Source organism: Mastomys coucha, chromosome X (genome assembly GCF_008632895.1).
Source record: "Mastomys coucha isolate ucsf_1 chromosome X, UCSF_Mcou_1, whole genome shotgun sequence".
Lineage (NCBI taxonomy): Eukaryota > Metazoa > Chordata > Mammalia > Rodentia > Muridae > Mastomys > Mastomys coucha.
In genome coordinates this window covers 120,963,000-120,971,340 of record NC_045030.1, presented here as the reverse complement: position 1 = coordinate 120,971,340, position 8,341 = coordinate 120,963,000, and the positions used below count along the sequence as shown (strand labels likewise).

At 39.7% G+C, this 8,341-nt stretch overlaps 1 pseudogene; it reads right to left on the bottom strand.

Moving 5' to 3' along the window:
* Positions 1–202: 202 nt before the first annotated feature.
* LOC116096287 lies at positions 203–327 on the bottom strand (annotated as a pseudogene).
* Between the last annotated feature and the right edge of the window lie 8,014 nt (positions 328–8,341).

The following is an 8,341-nucleotide window of genomic DNA, read 5'->3' as shown; positions in this document are numbered from 1 at the left end:
ATTTTGGTCTGATTTTGTTTTGTTTTGTTTTGTTTTGTTTTTCGAGACAGGGTTTCTTCATGTAGCCCTGGCAGTACTGGAACTCACTCTGTAGACCAGGCTGGCCTCGAACTCTGAAATATGCCTGCCTCTGCCTCCCAAGTGCTGGGATTAAAGCAGTGTGCCAGCACTATCCGGCTCAGGCTCACTTTTTTTTTAAAGGAATGTTAGGCTACTAATCCTTTAGAAATCCATAGGTTGGAACACTGAGTATAGACCACAGCCTCTTCCTTCTCTGCCTATTGATGTGCATGTGACACAGCAGCCATAACTGTAACACCTCTAGATTCTATTTTTACATCTTGCATTTTACATCTAAATGCAAGATGCTATTTTCACAAAATTGGTATGTAGAACAATTTGGAGAGAAATGTTGTTGTAAAGTAAGATCATTTCTTTTAATTTTATAGTGAAACCTCATCTGCTTCAAACTCCTGATTTTCCTTTTTTGACTTTCGAAGTGCTGGAATAACAAGCATGTGTCACCATGCCTGGCTAGTAATGTGAATTTTTAATTTTCATGGGACTTAACATGTTTTCTTTATATCCACAGCTGTTCCTGGCCACCTACATCATCAACATACATTGATAGTAGCCTGGCCCAGTGGATATTACTTTAGAATTATATTGGTTTTATACTACTGCCCTTATACCTTTAAGAATTATGAACACATAGCTTGACATTTAGTTGTAACATACAATGCTTAGCCAGCATTCTTTTAGTAACTCTGATATTATTTAGGGAAAGTTATGATGAATATAGGAGATATTTTTGTTTCACTTCAATATAGTACTCATCATTAACAAGTGCTTAGAAATTGTGGCCCTATAAGGTGTTTAAGTTGTTCAAATTGAACTTGTTAAATACATAATTCTCCACATTAATATTTCATTTCAGGGTACTGTTCAGGAATTGTTTTTCAACCAAATTATTAGAGAAAATATCTGGCACAGGATATATCAATTTATATTATAATTTCATCAACATAATAGCAATAAAATTTTCAAAAATCATAAAAATAACTGAAGGAAAAAGACAAAATTTTGAAAGTAAAGAAACAAAAACAAGGGCTCAGTGATTAAGAGCACTTGCTGTTCTACTGATGACTGGGATTTGGGTCTCAGTACCAGCATGACAGTGCACAAGGACTCAAAGTTCAGCTCCTGAGCATCCAATGACCTCTTCTGGTTCCTGCAGACAATGCCTATACACATATATTCTGGCAGAACACTCATACACATAAAATAAACATAAAAAGGTACACAACAACAATAAATCTAAACTCAAGTCCTAAAGTTTTGTGAGCCAAATGTCCTAATTCTCTATCACAAGCTATAGAGTAATAGATCGCTTCTGATCATTTCTACTCACAGAAATGTCAAATTAATACCTGTTAATACTTGTCAAAGCCTATGAAAATCATTTAGCTGGTTAGACTTTAATTTCTTAGAAAACTGAGAAATAGTCACATAATAAAGGCAAAAGAAGCAAAAGCATACTAAGCCCAAAGCATGTCTCAACCACTTTACCATAAAACCCTGAAATGAATCCCTAGGGCCTCTCCATGCTCAACTGCCCAGTTCTAAAGCATTATAGTTTGGCTCCAAATTCTCCAGCTCAGTACAAAGAGGGAATCAAGCATATAGGAAGCATATAGGTATTTTTCTACCATACCAAGCAAAGGAGATTGGGCTAATTATATTTCATAATGACCTTTAGTAGAGGAAACAGCTATGAGACCATGATAGAGTACCATGATCAGACTTTGGAATTGTGATAGAACTAGGAAATACAGATAATCATATCGTATGCAACATGGTGGAGTTAAAAGGGGGAAATAAAGAGGTGGGGAGGAAAAGAGGGAAGGAAGAAAGGAAATAAGGAGGGAGTCAGAAAGAGACAGACAGGCACACACACACACACACACACACACACACACACACACAGGACATTCTTTTCAAACCCTAGGACAAGGTGTATCATTAAAAGGGAAAATGTTTCCTTCTATAATTTTGTTGCAGATATTTACTGGACTTTTACATTGGAAACCTTCACTCTTTTCTATACCTATTATCCTTAGGTTTGGTCTTCTCATTGTGTCCTGGATTTCTTGGATATTTGGGTTAAGAGTTTTTTGCTTTTTGCATTTTCTTTGACTGTTGTGGCAGTATTTTTTATGGTATCTTCTGCCCCTGTGATTTTTCTCTTCTGTCTCTTTTATTCTGTTGGTGATGCTTGCATCTATGATTCCTGATCTCTTTCCTAGGTTTTCTATCTCTAGGGTGGTCTCCCTTTGTGATTTCTTTATTGTTTCTATTTCCATTTTTAGATCCTGGGTGACTTTGTTCAATTCCTTCACCTGTTTGCTTGTGTTTTCCTGTAATTCTTTAAGGGATTTTTGTCTTTCCTCATGAAGGGCTTCTACCTGATTAGTTGTGTTCTCCTGTATTTCAAGGGAGTTATTTATATCCTTCTTAAAGTCTTCTATCATCATCAGAAGAGATTTTAGGTCTGAATCTTGCATTTCCAGTGTGATGGTGTATCCAGGACTTGCTATGGTGGCAAAACTAGGTTCTGATGATGCCAAGAAACCTTGGTTTCTGTTGTTGTGTTCTTACTCTTGCCACTTGACATGTAGTTATCTCTGGTGCTACCTGCCCTCATTGTGTCTGACTGGAGCCTGACACTCCTGCGATCCTGGTTGTATCAGAACTCCTCAGAGTCCAGCTGTCTCTGTGGTCCTGTGATTCTGGGATCCTATGATCCTGGGTGTTTGAGAGCTCCTGGCAAACAAGCTGCCTCTGGGATCCTGAAATCCTGGTGTGACCAAGCTCCTGAGATCCTGTGATCCTGGGTGTGTTAGAGCATCTGTGATCCTGGGCGTGTTTGAGTACCTGAAAGTCGAGTGGCTTCTGAGTGTTCTGAGACTGGGTACAGAGCTAGCACACAAGGTCTTGTCAGGGTACCGGCTCAGACCAGAAAGAACAAGTTACACTGGCTGGGCAGGGGTTCCTGCATTCCTGGATCCTGCTGTTCTCAGTTACTCCTGGTGTTGAGGTAGATCTTGTGGCCTCCTCACCTATAATGCTCAGTATGTTAGAATGCATGGGAATCAAGCTTCCTCTGGGTGTTGTGGGATTGGGTAGAGGCCAAAGTCTGCTCAGGGCACTGGTTCAGACCCGAAGGCAGTTTTAAATTAAGTTATAGTAAAATAAATAGCATGTCCAGCTTCTGGAGGAGGCCTTATGAAGAAAGTACCCTCATATGATTACCAAGAAAGCAAGTAAATTTTACTTCTCCGAATAGTCAAGGTGTGTCAAGAATTATTACACAACATAATTTGTTCTGGTTTAGCATAGTTGACAAGGAGCATTGGTGAAATACGTACTAAATATGATTCTATGTTTATTTTTCAAATTTGGAGAGGGAGAACCAGGCTTCCAACACTGTACCATATACCTGCCACATTGACCATTCCTGCTATCACTGAGATCTTTGTGCTCTAATATTCATAACGAGGCTGTTAATTGCTTGGCTAGGGGCTTGATCATGGCCTGAATTTTGGGATAGATATAAAGGCAAATACATAGTCTATGATCTAATACAGAGTTTAATGTTTCTCCCTGGTAGACATACATGACACATAAGCTCCCTAATGCATGTTATATGGAAGCTAAGCTTGCAGATAGCCTCTAGATCAATGTGACCAAAAAGAAATTCATCAACTTAGCCAAAGCATAAGAAAATCTTTTTTTCCCCTATACTATACTCATTGACTTGTTCCATCCATATACTCAGGCCTTCCCATTCCTCTTATACACTTTTGAATACTTTTTTTGTATACAGTTTTGTATAATTTGAGAACCCCAATGTTCACAGCTTCCACATATGGGGCTTCAACCTAATAACCATAGTTCAAGGAACAAACTAATCTGGGCATTGTTCAAACCATACAAGTCCCATAGCAAAGAAATAGTTTAAAAGCACCAAACAAGTAAAGGAAGAGACAAATGCTTATCAGAGAAATATTTAATGAAAAGAGTATGAAAAAGTATGCTTTTTGTTCCCTCCCAAAAGCTTTGATATCCTAGTTGCTTGATGTCCTTGCTGCTACCATCTTTTATATGGTAGTTAAAGGGACAGACACTGTGTAGCCTTTCCTGAAGCCTTAACAGCACTTTGTCAGTTTCTGAAAGTTCACATTAGCATATCCAGCAATAACTCTAGGTCTACCTAGAAGCCCTTTGAGAATTCATTGATCACACCAACTTTAAGAGTTAGCAGCCAAAGCCTGCATTCCAATCCACATGATTTCTGGATACTGAACATCCTATGCCAATGTGTCATGTCCTAGAAGACAGAACAAACACTTGGGGTTTAGTGATAATAAAAACATTTCTAAGGTTATATTCTTCTCTAAGGAATACATGCTATAATATGTACCTCTCATTTTCCCAAATGTGGATTAATTTACAATATTATAGTGTTTACTTGACAATTTGACCCATAATTTCCATTAATATGCTGACAGGTTTGACAATCTACCCTTAGGGCATAGTCAAAATTTGGCACTTGGCAACAGCCAAGATTTAACAGATGCTCATGAATACAAGAATGGTAAGGAAAAAAAAGTGTTGTTTGTTTGTATTGCTTTTACTTTTATTTTTTTCCAATTATTACTAGAAAATAGATTTTTCCCAGTAATATATTTTGATTGTGGTTAGCATTCTCCAAATATTCTCAGATCCTTTCCACCTTTCATGTATCCAAATTAATAACATTTCCAATCAGAAAACAAATAGGCATCCAAAGAAGAAGAAGAAGAAGAAGAAGAAGAAGAAGAAGAAGAAGAAGAAGAAGAAGAAGAAGAAGAAGAAGAAGAAGAAGAAGAGGAGGAGGAGGAGGAAGAAGAAGAAGACAAGGATATCATGAATTTTGCAGGCAAATAGAACTAGAAAATATTATCATGAGTGAGGTGACTCAGACTCAAAGGGCATGTATGGTATGTACTCACTGGTAAGTGGATGTTAGACAAAATGTACAGAATACCTATGATACACCCTATGACCCAAAGAAGTTAAAGAAGGAAGGCCCAAATGAGGATGCTTGAATAACACTCAGAAAGAGGAACAAAATAACTTTGGGAGACAGAGGGAAGGAAGAACTTGAGTGGGAGAAATGAAGGCAAGGGAATAAGTGGACAGGATCAAGTATGAGAGTAGACAGGAGAGAGGCCAGAGGACCTGGAAAATGAATGGAATTATGCAGCTACTGAGGTTCATGGCAGGGGAGAAGACCTAGGAAGTTCCAGGATTCAATGAAATTTACCTTATTCAAAATGACCAACAGTGGGGATATGGAACCTGAAGAGTCCACATCCAGTAGCCAGACAGGAGTCCCAGTGGAAGGATGGGGACATCAATGCACCTACAAATTTTTGATCCAAAGTTGTTCCTATACAAAGTAAATGCAGGAACAAAAATGGACCAAGCTTATGTAGTATACAGAAAACAGGGCAAATGAAGAAATGGCTGACAAGTGACTGGCCCAACTTGAAATCCATCCCATGAGAGGCCACCAATCCCTATTAGTATTACTGATGCTATGTTGTACTTGCAGACAGGAGACTAGCATGGCTGTCCTCTGAGAGGCTCTTTTAAGTAGCTGACTGAGACCGTTGCACATACCCACAACCAACCATAGGATGAAGGTCAGGGACCATTATGGAAGAATTAAGGCAATGATTGAAGAACTTGAAGGGGATGGCTACCCCACAGGAAAACCAACCTGGAACCCTGTGAGCTCCCAGAGACTGTGCCACCAACCAAAGAGCATATGCTGGTTGGTCTCAGCCTTCCCCAACAGGACTGCCTTGTCTGGCCTCAGTGGGAGAATATGTATCTAATTTCTGTAGAGACTTGATGTATGTGTGTGAATACACAGGAGACAACCTTTCATAGGTGAATGGGAGGGGTGGGGGAAGAACTCTGCATGATGGAACAGGAAAGAATAAAGCATTTAAAATGTAAATAAAATAATTAATAAAAATGAAAAAAATCCTTTGTAAGAGAAAAAAAAAGAATGGTTAGTAAAGGCAGTTCAATAAAAGGAAAGGTCCCAAAGGGAGGTAACAGAGTTAGAGACAGCTTTTGCTTCAACTTTTAGAAGTTCCACAAGAAGACCACACTATACAACGGTAGCATGCATTGCAGAGGGCCTAGGTCAAGCTCATACAGGCTCCCTGGTTGGCAGTTCTGTCTGTGAGTCTTATGGTTCTGTGTGTTTTCTAATGTTTTTGAACCCTCTGTTGCTTACACTCCTTCCTCCTCTTCTTCTACAGGATTCCCAAAGCTCTGCTAAATGTTCAGCTATGTGTTTCTGTGTTCTTCCAAGAGCGCAGGGGGGGTGGGGTGCAGCAGCCTGGGCTGCAGCTTGTCTGAGTCTCTCTCTCTCTCTCTCTCTCTCTCTCTCTCTCTCTCTCTCTCTCTCTCTCTCTCTCTCTCTCTCTCTCTCTCTCCTCTTGAGTCTGTCTCTTTTTGGAGGCAGGGGGCCTGCTGCTGAGGCCCGTGTCTCTCTCTCTCCACTGGGTGAGACCTTTTTGCTGCACAGTGCATTAATTTAAAAAGAGGCAATGTATAAATGAGTTATTTTATTATAGGAAGAAGAAATATGCTAGTTAAGTAGAGAGAAAAAAGAAAAACAAGGAGAAAGAGAGAGAGAGAAAGGAAGGAGGAAAGCAAGAGAAGAGAATAATGAACAGAGGAGAGGAACAAGAGCAATAGAGCGTAAGAGTAAGAGAGAGAGAGTAAGAGAGGGAAGAGCAAGAGAGCAAGAGTAAGAGCAAGAGGGGAGAAAAGCAAGAGAGTGAGCAGAGGGCAAACCACCCCTTTTATTGTATGGGGCGTGGCATGCCTGGCCTGTGGTCAGATGACTGTGTGTAAGGTCCAGCTAGAATACTGGGAGCTTGAGGTATTGTCTGTCTGATAGAGCACACATCTCCTGCAGGGGCAGCTGTGAGGGGTTTGGGCTGAAATCTGAGCCATTGGTTTCAGGAGCTATCACTGAACTCCTAACCATCCCTTGTGAAAAAATTTACTTTGCTCAGTGGGTCTCCGAGGTTCCCAGGTGGCCGCTCTACTGCATTCTGGCTGTCAGAACTGCCCACTGCCCCACATCTCTGCATCTCTTTCCATCACTTGTTGGGTGAAGCCTCTACAGTGAATACTGGGCTAGACACCAGTCTCTGAGTATAGAAGAATAGCATTAAGAATCATTTCATTGATTTTATATTATTATTATTATTATTATTATTATTATTATTATTATTATTATTATTACTATTTGTGTTTGCTTCTATTAAGCCCCTGGTTCTTAGAACTCCAGGTTTACACTCGCTCTCATGACATAGGTCTTCCAACTGGAGCAATCATTGGCCACTCCCACAATTTCTGTGCCACTTTAATCCCAGCACAACATGTAGAAAGGAAAAATTGTAGGTTCTGTGGCTATGTTGGTGTCCCAATCCTTACTCTGAAAGTATTGCTTGGTTACAGGAGATAGCCATTTCAATTTCCATATACCTTCATTGCTAGAAGTTTCAGGTATTGTCACCCTCATAGATATCTGTGAGAGTACATTGTTGTACGTTTTTACCTCCTCATAGAGATGCCACCTGATTCCAATTCTCTCAGAATTCTCTACCTGTCTTCCTCCTACCTGAGCCTGTCCCTGCCTGGCAAGTTCCTGCTAGTGTTAATGTCCCGACAAGATCTTGGCACCCAGAGACCTGCTTTTGTTTTGTGAAATATATTTATATATGTGACTTTCCTAGTAAAGGCAGACTTTGATCAGAATTCAGACTTGGTCTCATTCTTTCCGCTCGCAGCTCTGATTCCCCCATATTTATTTTCAGGCCCCTCGCTCCTCTCAGGGGAATCCAGTTTGTGTGGTTGCAGGTGGCTACACCCAGCCATGCCCCTCTCTCATCCATCTGAAATGTCTACCCTATTTCCCTTTCTCACTAATATTCACATGTCTCCCCTTGAACATTACTTGTTTATTAATTCTTTGGGTCTGTATACTATAGCATGGTAATCTTTTACCTCATAGCTAATATATACATATAAGTGAGTACATACCATGTATGTTTTTCTGGATCTGGATACTATCACTCCGGATGATTACTTCTAGTTAAATCAATTTGCCTCCAAATTTCATGATGATATTTCAATTAATTTATGTTTTTTTTTATTTTAGATATTTTCTTTATTTACATGTGAATTTCTCCATTCCCAGTTTCCC